Source organism: Moschus berezovskii, chromosome 4 (assembly GCF_049115385.1).
Source record: "Moschus berezovskii isolate FMDL1 chromosome 4, NW_MosBer_1.0, whole genome shotgun sequence".
NCBI classification, from domain to species: domain Eukaryota; kingdom Metazoa; phylum Chordata; class Mammalia; order Artiodactyla; family Moschidae; genus Moschus; species Moschus berezovskii.
Genome location: NC_142463.1, coordinates 60,018,983 through 60,035,031, shown reverse-complemented (window position 1 = coordinate 60,035,031; position 16,049 = coordinate 60,018,983).

Sequence of the window (16,049 nt, the reverse complement as noted above, 5' to 3'; positions counted from 1 at the left end):
ATAAGTAGATAAGCAAAGTGCAAGGACAGCTCACAAATGAGAAAGCCCAATTAAAATGAAAACTAATGAAAGCCATTCAAAACTGTTCAGGGGTTCCAGTATTAAAAGAAAAACCAAGTAAACCGAATACGAACAATCTTTAACCTATAACATTTTAATTACATAAAATAAAATTATGGTTGAAAGCAAAAATTGCTCAAGGCTATTAGAAAGCAATTCAGCAATACATGTCAAGAGTATGAAAAGTAGCCTCTGAACTCAAGGAAATAAACCTAAATGTGAGGAGGCAAAGAATGTAAAAAAGAAAAAAAAAAAACATCAGTTTAATCACTGCATTTGCCTTCAGAATGGAAAACTAAAACTAATCTAATATCAACAGGGAAAGTTATATAAATGCATGATAGCTACTATGCTGTAACAGAAGCTTTTAAAATGAAGAAGTGAAAAAGATTGGTCAAATGCGGGATAACTGTTGAAGCAGAGTCATAGGTATGTGAGTTCTTTATACTCTCCTTTCAAAAACATAGGAAAATTCTTAGACTACAGTGTTGAAGGAAAGGAAATACATCTATTCTGGGAGAAAAAAATTAGAAAGAAATACAACACATTAGTAATGAAAAATTTTTATATAATTATGTAAAAAGCAGTTTTCAGTTCAGTTCGGTTGCTCAGTCGTGTCCGACTCTTTGCGACCCCATGAATCACAGCACACCAGGCCTCCCTGTCCATCACCAACTCCCAGAGTTCACTCAAACTCACCTCCATCGAGTTGGTGATGTCATCCAGCCATCTCATTCTCTGTCGTCCCCCTCTCCTCCTGCCCCCAATCCCTCCCAGCATCAGAGTCTTTTCCAATGAGTCAACTCATCACATGAGGTGGCCAAGTATTGGAGTTTCAGCTTTAACATCAGTTCTTCCAATGAACACCCAGGATTGATCTCCTTTAGAGTGGACTGGTTGGATCTCCTTGCAGTCCAAGGGGCTCTCAAGAGTCTTCTCCAGCACCACAGTTCAAAAGCATCAATTCTTCGGCACTCAGCTTTGTTCACAGTCCAACTCTCACATCCATACATGACCACAGGAAAAACCATAGCCTTGACTAGACGGACCTTGGTTGGCAAAGTAATGTCTCTGCTTTTTAATATACGATCTAGGTTGGTCATAACTTTCCTTCCAAGGAGTAAGCGTCTTTTAATTTCATGGCTGCAATGGTTAACAAAATTGAGAAGAAAGTACAGAGATTTACCATATATCTCCTGCCCTCATATATGTATAGTGTCCTTCATTCTTAATATCATTCACAAAAATGATTACTTTTGACCAAAGATGACTACACTGATATATCATAATCATCTGAAGTCCGTATTATACCTTAGGGCTCATTCTTGGTGTCGTATATTCAGTGTGCTGTGCTGTGCTTAGTAGCTCTGTCATGTACGACTCTTTGCAACGCCATAGACTGTAGCCTGCCAGGCTCCATTGTCCATGGGGATTCTCCAGGGAAGAATACTAGAGTAGGTTACCGTGCCCTCCTTCAGGGGATCTTCCCAACCCAGGAATCAAACCCAGGTCTCCTGCATTGCAGGTGGATTCTTTACCATATGAGCCACTAGGGAAACCCAATGGGTTTGGACAAATGGACAAATACATCATGACAAATATCCATCACTTTAATATCATGCAGAATGTTTTAACTGCCCTAAAAACTCTTTGTGCTCTGTTATCTACCCCAAAATTCCCCACTCTGGCAACCACAGATCTTTTTCACTGTCTCCATGTTTTTGTTTTTTCCAGAATGTCATAGAGTTGGAATCATACAGAATGACTGTTTGAGAAGACAATTGAGAACCCATGTTTATAATGAAAAAGTATTCATTTGCAAATAAATATTATCTTCTTTATGAAACCCATGGAAAGCATGAGGATTCCTCGGTGAAAATAAAGAAGATATTGATAAAAGAGTCCCCAGAAAGGTAAAACTATTATATTGATAACAGTACAACTACAGAACAGTAAAACAGAAAATAATTTTTTAAGAAATCATATGTGAAGAAGCAGTTTTGTTTGTTTTGTTTTTTTCACAAACAAAACCCTTGGGAAACAAAGTCTGCCCTTGGCAATGAAACAGCTTGGCAGACTAACTCAGAATCAAGACTGGACAAGGAAGAGAAAGAGAAGAGTGAAGGAGAGGTATGCTGCTGCTGCTGCTAAGTTGCTTCAGTCGTGTCCGACCCTGTGCGACCCCATAGATGGCAGCCCACCAGACTGCTCTGTCCCTGGGATTCTCAAGGCAAGAACACTGGAGTGGGTTGCCATTTGAAGCAGAGATATAACTAGATAGCAATTCAATAACTGAATCTTTCTGGAAAAAAAGAAGAATGCTTTCTAAACAGTTAAGAAAAAGAAAGAAACAGACAAATGTAGGTCTGTAAGACTTTGTAGTGATGGCTTCATTACATTTTCAATTTAAAGAAATATTTCAGTTGCTTCTAATCTGAAAAGAGTTCTGTTGTTTTCCAGCCCTTCAGTATATTTTGGAAAGGAACCATGACCTGAGGTACTGTTGTTTTTGGAGATTAAGAGAAATGCAGTCCTCTGCTATTGTTCTTCTGATCCTCTCCAACTATAACCAGTTGCAGGCAGTTATGTGTGGCCTTTGTAGCTTGGTGACTACTACATAATCAGAGTTGAGATGTCAAGTATTTCCCTAACGAGCTCAAGGTCTGAAGTGAACCTTGAACTGCAATCACAATAGTGAGGCATTTCAATGCATCTGCTACTGGACAGTTTAGAGCTGTTATGCCTCCAAAAACATGTACATGGTTGCTTGGAGAGAGGGAGAGAGATAAAATGAGCATACAGAAGAAGGAAATCTCTTTCTATAATAAATTAAGAGGATTATCATTTTTAAAAAGCTATTTCTATCACTTAGGTTTAGAAATTCAGCCCTACAATGATTGATTTTAAACATTTCTAATTCTATTCAAATCTAACTAAATGTAGAAAGCCGGAGAAAAGAAGAATTCTTGGAAGACAAAATGATGCCATAAGCCTTCCTCAGAAATGGCTAGCATATTGGTGGAAGCTCAGCTATTCTTCACAAGAGTATCTGGCATCTCTAAGCACAGATAAACACAGGTGTTACTTATAAACACAGCCAAGCCTCATCCCCCTGTAAATGCTCCAGGTTGCTGCCTGTTCTGTCATGCAAAGAAGTTGGTGAACCAGAGAGTGCCATAACTCCCAACCTGGATGACTCCGACCACAGCAAACTTCTCTCCTAAATAAGTACTTAGACCTGCACAAAGTTATTAATTGTGCTTGCTGCCCCAAATTTAAAGTGATAATATGGTGATTGAAGTCTATCATTATCATAAAAGAACTAATGTCTCCCAGCTTTGGTTAAAGATCTGTTCTGAGACTATACTGGATTGGGGGGAAAATCAATGTTCTGCTCATTGATAGGGTCTTCAAATCATGAAACCACGATAGCAAGAAGGTAGACATTTTAAATTAGCAGATTGCATAATAAAATAATTTCTTGTGGTCCCTCCTTCTCAGTGAAACAATCATTATAAGCAACCCATGATACTGTGAACACAACTATTTGGATGTTTTATTAAGTGCAAGCTTTCCAATCCTTTGAATCAGCATGTTGGCTTCAGAGCAGACTTAGCCTTATGATTTGGAGTGTGGATGCGTTTGTGCTTGTCTCTTTTTATTGCTTTGGGGATTTTCCCAATGTAAATCCTCTTGGAACTTAACTCTCCAGTTTTGTACAGATGTACTGTAACTGACTCTGTTTATGATCCTCTATCCAGTTTTTTTTTTTTTTAATGGGAATAGACAGATTAGACATACTTCTAAGGGGCCTATTGTGCATTGTGAGCATTGTGTGCTTCACTGCAAAAGAAAAAACAACAGCAACAACAACCCAGCTGCTTAATTTACAGATATCAGCAACAGGGCCAGCAATTTCGACACGGAAAGTGGAAGTCTCATCATTCATAAAGCTGCCAAGAGTTTCTTCTGAATTTCAGACTGAACAAGAATCTGTTTTTCTCCGATTACTTTTTCAAACTAAATTGAGTGCTCGTAGAAGGTACTTATTTTCCTAAGTGAAGTGCTCTACATCACCAGTGAACAGATGCAACAGAGGGAGTGGCATTTAAGGCACTACAAACTTAATCAAATTCCACTAGTATGCCTTAAGCTTAATCTAGATCCACTATTTCTAGGGATCAATAAAGGTGAGGCTCTGTGGTCTGTCTTAGTCTGTTCTTTGGCATTATCTGTAAAACCACCAATTGCAATGGTAATTTTTCAGAATCAGCTAGGTCTGCATATAAACATTTTGCTTCTGTAATGCATTACCTCATACAATTTTGACTCACTTCCTTCTCTATTTGGCCCAGAGCCTTCAGTATCTCAGAGACTACTCCATGCCCTCCAACTGAAACAGAGATGTGCACTGGGGATGGCAAGTACAAGCCCTATGCCAAGAGCTCTCTTCTTGGTTTTGTCTTATTTTTCTCCTAGCTGTTTTTCTGACCTTTGTTTTGGCACAATGCACAGAAATGGCAATCCAATCTAGTATTCTTGCCTGGGAAACCCCATGGACAGAGGTGGCCTGGCGGACTATAATATATGGGGTCGCAAAGAATTGGAACTGACTGAGCAGCTGAGCTCGAGCAGTCCTTTTCTACTTAAGCAATGAATGTTTTGGGGTATATCCTGGAGACACAAGAGAGCTCAAAATGGTCTCTTTCTCAATATGCCACAGTCTTTCCAGAACTTTATGAGAACTTGACGGCACTTTTTTTTTAACGTTTACTTAATTTATTTATTTGGCTGTGTTGGGTCTTAGTTGCCGCACACAGGATCTTCATTGTGTCACGTAAAATCATTCGTTGTGGTGCACAGGTCTTTAGTTGTGGCACACAGGCTCCCGAGAGTGCAAGCTCAGTAGTTGCAGCCGTGGACTCAGTGACTGCAGCCTGTGGGCTTAGTTGCTCCACCATACATGACATCTTAGTTCCCCCACCAGGGATTGAACCCACATTCCCTGTTTTGCAAGGCAGATTTTTCACCACTTGACCACCAGCGAGTCCCAATGACACTTTCTATGAAGTTGTCTTTGGAGACCCAAGACTATAGACCTTCTTCAGATAAGACTGTATGAACAATAAGTAAGTGCTCTCTTAGAAATTAATTTCTATTGGGTAGGATCCTGAAGGAATTGCTTTAATTATGAAAGTATTTTCAGAGGCAGATTGTCTTAAAGTGTAGTTTCGATATATTACAAACAGATGAACGTCAACATGAAACATGTCAGAAGAGTCAACCACGAGAAGTACCTGTCATCAATGAGTAAATGGAGTCAGAAGAGAAAATACATGCACTTGGAAAATGTTGTTTTTGAAAAGAAAAATGTCAGTGAACAATGATCCATTTAACAGAGGAATTCCATCCTAAACTATTCCACCAGTGTATGAAATTCCCAAATGCAATATATTTTTGGCTACTAATTATTGAGTCTGAATCCATGCCTACAAATTGAAGATAACATGTTCCTGTGCCCCATTACTAATGCCTTTAACAAGGATTCCTCTGAATTTTTTTTTCAAATTTCAGAAACCTTTTTGGTTGCTGAAATTCCATTTAACAGAGTAGTTTCGTAGAAACACTCCAATCTTATTCTGTCCAAGTATTTGGGATGCAGGTGTATAATGAGATGTCCCAATGTTATTGCCACATGTTTTAGTAAGAAGCTGGTTTTGCATAGCTGCATTTCGATTTGTGATGAAAGAACATCATACTTCTGTATGTATAAAGATGTATAATGACAACTTGATATTGCCTCCAGAAAACCCTCTTGAGGACAAGGTGTTTGCTTACTCAGTTAGGTAAGCCAGAACCTAAGGGAAGACATGAATCAGAGGTACCAAATTTAGCTTAGGTATATTGTATTTGGATTTCTGAATTACAAACAGATTCAGCTCCAAGACTAAGATCCAAGTTGGGATCCTCCTATAGATGTGATTTAAAAAATAATTATCACCAGGCTAAAACCGCATCTTGTTCTAGGTCTGTCACTAGTTATCTTTAGAAGCAAAGGAAACATACAGCTTCTCAAGTGATTTCTTCGTTCTCCATGCACAAGATGATAATGATAACCAGCTTACATTCTTCACAGGATCAGTGTGAAGATTAAATGCTACCATACAGGAACTTCTTTGGTGGTCCAGTGGTTAAGAATCTGCCTTGCAATGCAGAGGACAAGGGTCTGACCCCTGGTGGGGAACTAAGATCCCACATGCTGCAGAACAACTAAATCACAACTACTGAGCTGTCTGCAAGTCTCAACTACTGAGCTGGCATGCTCCAGAGTGCCCACTGCAAGAAAAAATCCTGCATGCTGCAACTAAGATCAGATGCAACCAAAGAAGTAAATATTTTTTAAAAGACTAGCTTTTAAAAAACTGCTACCATACAAGGAAAAGTACTTTAATAAAGGCACCATCTAAGTATAGGACCATTATATATGCCAAGCCCAATGTGATTGTTGGACTATCAACCTGATATAAACTGGAAACCTATTAGAAATACAACTTTTTATTTGATCTTAAAGAGAAATCTATGGGAAGCCTCATCTGGTTATGACACTTATTCATTCAGCAAATCTTTACTGAACTTTCATTATTTCTCAATGTTGTTAGTTACTAATTAAAAGTGATTAATAAGTCATATACATGTTTGTGCTTGGAGCTTAGAGTTTAATGGGGATGCTGGGTATTTGGCAGATAATCACATGAAGACATATAACTGAAATCATGACAAAGTGTTACAAAAGAAGAATACACTTTGAGAGCATAAAACAAGGCCTCAATTATAGTTCAGGTTTTGGTGAATGTTGCTAAGGAAATGACATTACCTTAGGCCTACAGGTGAGTAGAAGTTACTCACATAAATGCAAAGCATTAGCTTGCGATCAGAGAAAACAACATGGAGAGATCTTTACACATGGGAAATAAGGGACAGAATGGACAGATTATATTAGAAATATAAGAAGAGGTAAGATCACACAGAAACCTTCCATTAATATGGAATAAACAAATTCAGAATAACAAATATAAACTAATAACTACTTTTTATATGAGTATACAAGAAAGTATTATTGCAGCCCTTACCCAGGATCAGTGATTTTCACACCATGCCATCTGGAATCCTAGATTGCTCCAGAGCTGTCTCAGCAGGGCCCAGTAGTAGGCTAGGTATAGGGAGGAGGGTAGGGAGGACCCCAAGCTAGTAGCATTGCACGGCTCCACCCACAAACCATCCTACTTCCTGCCACCAATCTTAGTTTGTACTTTGGGCTACTACATAAGGATCATTGGAATAAGGATTCCAGAGTCAAGGAAGGCAGGAAGGCAAGGGGAGTTCACAGGAAGAGAGAGAAAGTTACTATCTTCCACAAGCAATATATCTCTGTGTGTTATATATGGACTTATCCACATTTTCTTCTTTTTTTGCCTAGAAGAGTTGGTATTTTGTTTTCCTGGAGCTATCAATGTTTTCTCCGTTGACTGCTTGCCCATGGATCATCTTTTATATCAGATCATTTGTCTCAAAATGGGACCTAACTCGCTAGTCCTCAGGCCTCAGGAAATCTGTGATGCCTCAACAGGCGGGCTTGTGAGCACTCTCTTTATGGAAGGGAGAGTCTGCTTTTTCCATTGAGTGATACTAATATGCCTTGATTCTGGTGGTACTTCCCCAGGCTCTCCTTTCTGAGATTTTAAAACCTTTTTATTACAGCTTCCAGGGCTTTGTTCAGGCTGGTCGATGGTGTTCTGAGACCTGGGGAGAGAGGAGTAGCAACTGTAGGACTTGTTATACACTAGAGAGATCTGGATGCTGAGCTCGAAGACCAGACTGAAAAACACAGTGTGAGTGACTGCCCACTGGCTGACAAGGAGCAAGAGGGACACAGCCTTGCCCTCCCCTCCCCCCCCCACGCTCTGTGCCTCAGGTTAGCTGAATGAAGGATGACATTGGTATAAAATGGATGCAGACTTAGCAGGCTTGTAAACGGTAATAAAGGAATGTAAAGAATAAGACTTCGGTCCCAGAAGACTCAATCCCAGAATCTCCAGAGGGAGCCAATCGTGCTGATCCACTTAATATTTTATATCTACCTATCTCATCCCAGGTGGAAAGTTATTTGTCAGTTTCTCTCTACCCAAGTAAAAAAACAACCTAGCAATCATATGCCAAATGACACATCTATGAAACTACAAAATGTTAACACATTTTTTGTGGGTAAGAGTCCTCTAAAATTACCATTCCTAGTTTTAACTTGTTAAAGGGGGAAAGACATTACAGCAAGCAGAGAGAAGGACATGTTGAAGCCTGGAGAAAGCATGGAGAAACTTCCACGTGGAACTTGGAAGACATTCCAGGATCACCTACTTCAGACTGAAAAAGTCCAAGGTGTTGTTGGTCCATATAGTCAAAGCTATGGCTTTTCCAGTGGTCGTGTATGGATATATGAGTTGGACCATGAAGAAGGTTGAGTTCTGAAGAATAGATGCTTTTGAATTGTGGTGCTGGCCTCTCCAGAGTCTCTCGGACTGCAAGGAAATCAAATCAGTCAATCTTAAAGAAAATGAACCTTGAATATTCATTGGAAGGACTGATGCTGATGTTTGAGCACCAATACTTTGACATCTGATAGAAAGAGCTGACTCACTGGAAAAGTCCCTGATGCTGGGAAAGATTGAAGGTAAAAGGAGAAGGGGGTGGCAGAGAATGAGATGGCTACATAGCATCATCAACTCAATGAACAGGAATTTGAGCAAACTCCAGGAGATAGTGGAGGGGGCCTGGTATGCTGCAATCTACCAGGTAGCAAAAAGTCAAATACAACTTAGTGTCTGAACATCAACAACAACCTTTGTCAGCAACGTGATATCTGTTTTTTAATATGCTGTCTAGGTTTATCATAGCTTTCCTTCCAAGGAGCAAGCATCTTTTGATTCAACGCTGCCATCACCATCTGCAGTGATTTTGGGGTTCAAGAAAATAAAATCTGTCACTACTTTTGCTTTTTGCCTTTCTACTTCCCATGAAGTGATGGGACCAGGTGCCATTACCTTAGTTTTTCGAATGTTGAGTTCCAAGCCAGCCTTTTCACTCTCCTCTTTCACCTTTATCAAGAAGCTCTTTAGTTCCTCTTCACTTTCTGCCATTCGAGTGGTATTAATATCATCTGCATATCTGAAATTTTTGATAATTCTGCCAGCAATCTTGAGTCCAGCTTTGATTCATCCAGCCTGGCATTTCACGTGATGTACTTTGCATAGAAGTTAAATAAGCAGGATGATACTATACAGCCTCATCAGACTTCTTTTCTAATTTTGAACCAGTCAATTGCTCCATGTCTGGCTCTGTGGTTTTTTGACCCACATACAGGTTTCTCGGGAGATAGGTAAAGTGGTCTGGCAGTCCTGTCTCTAAGAATATTCCACAGTTTGTTGTGATCCACACAGTCAAACAGTCTAAGAACAGTTGTGGAGTCCAACCTGTATGCTCTAGTTTTAAGATCTCAATAGGTAATATTACCTACTTCACTCCTGTGACAGAGAGCAGTGTGCTCACCCAGTGTTGAAGATATCCCTGACACTCTTCAACTCCCCTTGAAAGTAGGTTTGGGCCATTGAGACTTCTGGTTAGTGGGCTGGGAAATGAAGAGATACCCTGGTCTGACACTCTAAAGGGTGGGTATAAATTCCACAGAGTCTTTCATTTGATTCCCAAGCCCTGGTTTCATAATCCTCCAGTGACTTTCCTATTGTACCCACTGGAATTTCACCCAGGCTACCAGGACTGTATCAACTAATAAAAACCACAAAGTGAAATAAGGCAAATCTTCACTTAAACCTCTGACACTTCAAGCTCTTCATCTACTCACTGCCATATTTCTCCAGGTTATGGCTCTTCTGTGTCATGTGATTAACCTGAGCACTCTTCACTCCCCTGAGCCTTGCTTACTTAAGGATTGCCAGTGAGTGGGCTGGGAATACCAAACCAACTATTTCTTCTTAGTCTTCATCTTGTTTTTAATATCCTTGGAATATCTGGCATTCATCATTGAAAAACTGACTTTTCTTTCAATTTTCTTTTCCCTGAAATTTTGTGACTCTACTAAATCAATTAACCAGGAAGTACTTGTTGAGCAACTTCATTCACTAAAACTGTCTATGTCCCTTGGATTCTGTTCCTTTATACTTTCCACTGAGATATCTTATAGCTCTATCAATAGATTCCTTAAGTTTTCTAATTTGCAAAGTGAAAATAATAATATTCTCCCTTTCAGTAGGTATGAAGATTAAACAAATTAAATTAGGTGGTATTTATAAAGGAACCCATGACAAAGTATTAAATATAGGAACTGCAAACTCTCTGACAGCCACTGTTGTGAAATGATAGCTACTCAAACATTTCAGATCACCATTTGCAGTCTCACCTTTCCAGCAATTGCCAGTCTCACATTTTTAATTTCTAAGGAACGTTTCAAATGCAGTATTTACATTTACCTCAAATTGCATATTGAAAAAAAAAAAAGCAAATGCAATACTCACATTCACCTCAAATCTGTAAATGAGTCCACAGTTTGAAACTCTTCTCTGCCTCAGTGCTTCACCCCCTACCCCAGCAGTTTCTATTTCTGTCAGTGGTACCATTACTAACCCTGTCATCAAGGTTTGAAGCTTAAGTTTCATTTATTGAAAGTTCCTGATTATATTTTCCTTCCATCTCAGGTTAGTAAAATATTAACTGAACATTAACACTATGACTTGCAATGTTTGCCTTCAATTCAAAATTGAATCAGATACAAGTCCTGCCTTCAGGTTGAAGAAATATTGAGTGGATTTGTCAAAAGAACAAGATGGGACTTCCCTGGTGGTCTAGTGGTTAAGAACCTGCCTGTCAATGCAGGGAACATGGGTTAGATTCCTTTTCTGGGAATATTCCACATGCTGTGGACCAACTAAACCCATGTGCCACAATTAATGAGCCTGTGCTCATTACTGTGCATTACCCCATGCACCACAACTACTGAAGCCCAAGCACCTAGAGCCCAAACGCTTCAATGAAAGAAGCCACTGCAACAAGAATCTTGCACAACACAACTAGAGAAAGCCTACATGCAGCAACAAAGACCCATGCAGTGAAAAAATAAAAGAATGAATAAATTTAGAAAAAAGATTAGCAAAGTTTCAAGGTTTAGCAAAAGAGGCCTATACATTATCACAACGTGAGGCTGCTGCCAGATATATAATGACAGACTTTTCAAGAACTGGGTATGATTATGAAATGGAAGAGAAAAGAGTCTCAAAGACTTGGACATAACTGAGCAACTAAGCACAGCACAAAAGACTGACAGAACTGAAGGGCTACTAGCTTGTTGTGTTGCTGAAAGTGGGACAGTAAAGTAGAAGAGGACTGGATTCTGACAAAGGCCAGCTGTGGCCATGGGAGTGGACTGCTGAAAGGAAAAATATTTTTAAAAAGACTGAAGCTATTTGTCTGGTGCATTTTCCACATGGAAATTGAAGTTGCCCATGGTAGTGGCAGGAGTGGTGGTGGAGAGGAGGACTAAGATGATGCCAACTCAATAGGAGATGTGGTGACTAGAAAATAGCAGATGACAATTGGAGATTTATCCAGATGGCATGAGCCTCGGGATATTTTGAATAAAGGTGACATGGTAGAAAAGACGCAATGGGAGAGATGGGAGAATATCTTTTGTGAACAAATTCTAGACCTGCATCTTTTTTTTATTGGCAACAACCCAGTAACCTTGTTATCCACTGCCCTGAAGTACAGTAGAATTAAAAATTGGATGGGTCCTTTCAAGAAGGTTAGTTGCTAAAGTAACTGAGACACCCCCTTTAAGAGTTTCTCACATAAAAAGAGGATTATAGAACAAATTTCAAATGCATATTAGAGAGATTTCTAGTTAATTTGTGAGCTATTAAAATTGTTTACCTTAAATAAATCTCAAGAGTCTTCTTCATCACTTCCAGCTTACACAGGTCACTAACCAAGACTAACAGAGACCACCCATAAAGAAAACTAAACATTTTATTGGCTCCAGCTTAGTTGTGTGGATAGCATCCAAAGATTTCCAGCCCCCCCAGATTTCATAGGATTGTGAATTTATGTAAACCACCAACATTCTGAGGTTAGTGGTGCAAGGAATAAACAGAGAAAGCTGAACAGATAATTCAAGCTGTGTAGCAATTTGGAAAAAGTAGTTCTATCTCAGATTAATAAAATGGAAATTGTGCTTCTAGAACTATGTTGCTTCCTGTTACTGCCAAATCTCTTTTGCATTTGTATGATCAAAAACTCATAATCCTATTGAATGCACACAAAATTGGATAATAAAGTTCTCCAAGTGTTACTATTAGTATCTGCTCACTAATACCATCACAGAGGGAAAGCAGCATGCATATAAGATGTTACAATATTATAAACTTCCAAATCTTTGTAATACTTTCTTTACTCTGTTCAAAATATACCTCCAAATTAAGAACTGAAAGTCATTTCTACCAGATAAAATGCAGCATATCTAAATGTAAATTAGTACGGTGATTAGCTATTGACTGTACAGAAAAAAACTGAATTGTCAAAATTTGTTGTTGTTGTTGTTTTTTGCAGGAAGAATTGAAGAGAAGTTTGCCTGCAAAACCAATAGTTGATCTAAAGTGGCTTTTTTTCTCCATAATATTGTGTTTGGGCTGCAAAGTAGTGTTATCATATACTGATGCCATGAAAAATTGTGCATAAAGAATGGAATATGTTAGGGGTAAGGACAGAAAGCTGATGATGATTACAGAAATTGATAACACCATATTGATTCTCATTTCCTTTCTCATCCCCAAATTACCATAAGACAGACCACAAAGAAAATCCCATAAGACAGCAAAAATTATGCACATAAACTCTTTCATTGAATCCAAGCGCCGCATATTAGAAGAATCTCAAGGGCAAATGTTTCCTTTGGAACATTAAATTGGTACAATACCAAGTGTATTTTTATGAACCCTTAAAACAATATGACTCATGGAAATTCTATGAAGTGGGATGTAAGTGGGGAGAGAGAAATCCCCACCACATTCAGCTTTATCTGAATTTCAGAATCATTTGACTGGGAGAGAGGTTGTCTCTCAAAAAGGGAATACGGTACTTTAAAAATGAAATAGCAAGTTTTGCTTTGTTTCTGGAGTTATAATAGAACTTGAGAAGTTCCCTAAATTTCAACTTAAACAAACTCACTCAGTGGACATCATGCTGGTGTTGAGTACTGCAGATGGAAAGGGGGAAGGGTGAGGAGGGATGGGAGAATGGCATTCTGTAATGTATCTCCTGTTCAACATTACTGAATTATTTATGTGCCAGTTATTTGCTACATGTTTATCATATAGATTATGTGTATACCTTTTAGACAATGAAGAAAAACAGATATAAATTCTTTTTCATCTCACTCTAGAGATGAAAGAAGATTTGTAATCATTAAAGACATGTAGCTGTGTCTTAAAATAGCTTAGGTAATATTAAACCAAGGAAGCCTGCCTGTCAGATGCTGGTATTGACATTACTTTGTGCCACTCTTATTTTAGTACCTCTATTCATTTTGGGCTTCCCTGGTAGCTCAGCTGGTAAAGAATCTGTCATCAATGCAGGAGACAGTGTTTCAATTCCTGGGCTGGGAAGATCCCCTGGAGAAGGGATATGCTACCCCCTCCACTGTTCTTGGGCTTTCCTGGTGGTGGTTGTTCAGTAACTCAGTTGAATCCAACTCTTTGTGATCCCATGGACTGCAGCACGCTAGGCTTCCCCATCCATCACCATTTCCTGGAGCTTGCTCAAATTCATGTCCAATGAGTCAGTGATGCCATTCAAACATCTCTTGCTCTGTCATCCCCTTCTTCCCCTGCCTTCAATCTTTCCCAATATCAGGGTCTTTTCCAGTGAGTTGGCTCTTCATAATAGGTGGCCAAAATATTGGAGCTTCAGCATCAGTCATTCCAATGAATATTCAGGATTGATTTCCTTTAGGATTGACTGGTTTGATCTCCTTGCAGTTCAAAGGACTCTCAAGAGTCTTCTCCAACACCACAGCTCAAAAGCATCAATTCATCAGTGTTTCAGCCTTCTTCATGGTCCAACTCTCATATCCATACATGACTACTGGAAAAACCATAGCTTTGACTAGACAGACCTTTGTTGGCAAAGTAATGCCTCTGCTTTTTAATAGGTTGTCTAGGTTTGTCATAGCTTTTCTTCCAAGGAGCAAGCATCTTTTAATTCTGTGGCTGCAGTGACAATCCGCAGTGATTTTGGAGCCCAAGAAAATAAAGTCTGTCACTGTTTCCACTGCTTCCCCATATATTTACCATGAAGTGATAGGATACGATGCCATGAACTGGAGAACAATTATACCAAAGAAGTTCTCACATTGTTGCAAAAGTTCTAGGGCCCACAACAGATTTCCCAACCTGGGGTCTGGCAAAAGGACTGAGAACTTTCAAAGAAACAGATTCTTGGTGGGCATAAAGAAAACCTTATGCATATCAGGACCCAGGAGAAACGAGCAGTGACCTCACAAGAGACAGACAGACTTGCCTGTGACTGTCCAGTAGTCTCTGGTGGAGTCAACAGTGGTCTGCCACAGGGTCAGGGACACTGATTACAACAGTCCTGGGAACCACAGCATGCTGGTATAAGTACTTTTGAAGGCAGTCACAATTACCTCTACCTAAGCTGGCTCAGATGGTAAAGCATCTGCTTGCAATATGGGAGACCCGGGTTCGATCCCTGGGTCAGGAAGATCCTCTGGAGAAGGAAATGGCAACCCACTCAAATACACTTGCCTGGAAAATCCCATGGACAGAGGAGACTGGTATGCTACAGTCCATGGGGTCGCAAAGAGTCAGACATGACTGAGCGACTTCGCTTTCCTTTTTCCTTTCCTTTAAGGCCAAATTACAGTGGGGGAACACAGCCTCACCCATCAGCAGAAAACTGGATTAAAGATTTACCAATCATGGTCCTGCCCACCAGAGCAGAGCAAGACCCAATTTTACCCACAGCCAGTCCCTCCAGGTGGGGCTAGTGGTAAAGAACCTGCCTGCCAATGCAGGAGACATTAGAGATGCAGGTTTGATCCCAGGGTAGGGGAGATCCCCTGGAGAAAGACATGACAAACCCACTCCAGTATTCTTGCCTGGAGAATCCCATGGACAGAGGAGCCTGGCAAGCTACTGTCCATGGGGTCACAAAGAGTCAGACACAACTGAAATGACTTAGCACAGTCCCTCCCACCATGAATGTTCCACAAGCCTCTTATTCTCATTCATCAGAATGAAGACAGAAAGAAAACCACAATCACAGAAAACTGACCAAACAGATCACTTGGATCACAATCTTGTCTAACTCAATGAAACTATGAGCCATGCTGTGCAGGGCCACCCTAGACAGACGGGTCATGGTAGAGAGTTCTGACAAAACAAGGTCCACTGGAGAAGGGAAAGGCAAATCACTTCAGTATTCTTACCTTGAGAACCCCATGAACAGTATCAAAAAGCAATAAGATATCACACTCCCCAGGTCAGTAGGTGCCCAATATACTACTGGAGAAGAGCAGAAAAATGCTCTAGAAGGAATAGCTCCAGAAAAAAACTCCAGAAGAGGCTGAGCCAAAGCAGAAACAATACCAGTTGTTGACGTGTCTGGTGGTGAAAGTAAAGTATCATGCTGTATATGGCATGGGAACCTGGAATGTTAGGTCCATGAATCAAGGTAAACTGGAAGTGGTCAAACAGGAGACGGCAAGAGTGAACATCGACATTTGAGGAATCAGTGAACTAAAATTGACTGGAATGGGCAAATTTAATTCAGATAACCATTATATCTACTACTGTGGGCAAGAATCCCTTAGGAGAAATGGAGTAGCCCTCATAGTCAACAAAAGGTTT